Here is a 2697-nt window from a genome sequence, read left to right as displayed (position 1 = left end):
CAAGAGGCAAGGGAGAGGCAAGACAATAAGAGCCCAAGAGCAAGAATTTTAAAGATTGCTTTAAAATTGAATAAAAATAAGTTTTGTCTTTCTCAATGACAAAGTACTTCAACAAACATTTTTTCACATAATGTATTCCAAACGACCAAAGTGTGGACACTTTGCCCCTTCTTAGAATTGGGAACAAAACACCCATGGAAGGAGTTACAGAGACAAAATTTGGAGCTGTGACGAAAAGATGGACCATCTAGTGATTGCCATATCCAGAGATCCATCCCATGATCAGCTTCCAAATGCTGACACCATTGCATACACTAGTAAGATTTTGCTGAAAGGACCCAGATATAGCTGTCTCTTGTGAGACTATGCCGGGGCCTAGCAAACACAGAAGTGGATGCTCACAGTCAGCTATTGAATGGATCACAGGGCCCCCAATGGAGGAGCTAGAGAAAGCACCCAAGGAGCTAAAGGGATCTGCAACCCTATAGGTGGAACAACAATATGAACTAACCAGTACCCCGGAGCTCTTGTCTCTAGCTGCATATGTATCAAAAGATGGCCTAGTAGGCCATCACTGGAAAGAGAGGCCCATTGGACTTGCAAACTTTATATGCCCCAGTACAGGGGAACGCCAGGGCCAAAAAGGGGGAGTGGGTGGGTAGGGGATTGGGGGTGTGTGTATGGGGGACTTTAGGGATAGCATTGGAAATGTAAATGAGGAAAATACCTAATATATAAAAAAAGAATGTGTTGGAAGAAAACAGACAGGGGGCAAAGAGTGACATTCAGGGAGGAAGAGACAGGAGGCAAGACACAGGCTTGAAAGGCATGCCTGCAATGGGCGACTTTCTCTAAGCTGGCCTTATCTCCCAGTGCTTCCATCTTTTCCCAATAATACCAGTCTATTAGTTGATTCCTAAGCCTGCATGGTTCAATCGTTGCCTCAGGGCCCCAGATATTAGAGATCAAGCCTTCAATACATGAGCCTTTTGGGGAATGTTTCAAATACAAACCATAACATCTGGAAATTTGCTTCTGTTTATTACTATAGTTCACTAACTACAACCATGCCTGTCACATAGCAAACATATAATAAATATCTGAAAAATTATAAAAGAAACCTAAAACAATTTGCATTGTTACATATTTGGAAAATATTCTATATTCTTAACATATTCTTGGCATATTGCTATTTACAAACAAATAAGTTGTCTTAGTCAGGGTTTCTATTCCTGCACAAACATCATGACCAAGAAACAAGTTGGGGAGGAAAGGGCTTATTCAGCTTATACTTCCACATTGCTGTTCATCACTGAAGGAAGTCAGGACTGGAACTCAAGCAGGTCAGGAAGCAGGAGCTGATGGAAGGATGTTTCTTACTGGCTTGCTTCCACTGGCTTGCTCAGCTTGCTTTCTTGTAGAACCCATGTCTACCAGCCCAGAGATGGTACCACCCACAAGGGGCCCTACCCCTTGATCACTAATTGAGAAAAGCCTTACAGCTGGATCTCATGGAGGCACTTCCCCAACTGAAGCTCCTTTCTCTGTGATAACTCCAGCCTGTGTCAAGTTGACACACAAAACCAGCCAGTACATAAGTTCTTAAGTAATTAAACATATTTAGCAGGTAAAAGTTTTGTTAGGAATTATATCAGGAAATTTTACTTTTAATAATTATTTCATATTTTAATGCCTTTTCATAATTATGTGGGATATATATCTTATAAGCCTATCATTAGTGCCTAAACACTTTTAAATTAATATTTTAATAACATAATATGAAAAATTAGTTAACAAAAACTGAAATTACTATTTGATGAAGTTTTGAACCATGTTTGCCTTTGTGGTTTGTAAATTTGAACATGGAATAAATAATGTATACGATATTAAAATAAGGGTATGTCTTTTTTTATTGGGTATTTTCTTTATTTATATTTCAAACCTTATCCCCTTTTTCTGGTTCCCACTTCTTCCTCCACACCCTCACATTTCCCTACACTGGGGCATCCATCCAGCCTTCACAGGAGCAAGGGCCTCTTCTGCCTGACAAGGCCATCCTCTTCTACATATGCAGCAGGAGCCATGAGTGCCTCCATGTGAAGTCCTTGGTTGCTGGCTTAGTCCCTGGGAGCTCTGGGGGGTGGATCTGGTTGGTTGAAATTATTGTTCTTCCTATGGGGTTGCAAATCCCTTAAGCTCCTTCATTCCTTTCTCTAACCCCTCCATTGGGAACCCTGTGATCAGTTCAATGGTTGGCTGCAAGCATCTACCTCTGTATTTGTCAGGCTCTAGCAGAGTCTCTCATGATACTGCTATATCAGTCTCCTGTCAGCATGCATTTCTTTGTATCCACAATAGTGTCTGGGTTTGGTGTCAGTATACAGGATGCATCCCCAGGTGGGGCAATCTCTGGGTGTCCTTTCCTTCAGTCTCTCCTCTGTATTTTGTTTCTGTATTTGCTCTTGTAAGGATTTTGTTCCCCTTTCAAAAAAGGGCTGAAGTACCCACTCTTTGGTCTTCCTTCTTTCTGAGTTTCACATGGTCTGTGAATTGTATCTTGGGTATTCCAAGCTTTTGGGCTAATATCCACTTACCATGAATTCACTGTTATTAATAGCTGAGTAGTACTCCATTGTGTAAATATAACACATTTTCTGTATTCATTCCTCTGTTGAAGGACATCTGGCTTCTTTCGAG

Source organism: Mus caroli, unplaced genomic scaffold (genome assembly GCF_978045245.1).
Source record: "Mus caroli unplaced genomic scaffold, Mus_caroli_1 scaffold_2, whole genome shotgun sequence".
NCBI lineage: Eukaryota > Metazoa > Chordata > Mammalia > Rodentia > Muridae > Mus > Mus caroli.
This window is presented reverse-complemented; position numbering follows the sequence as displayed.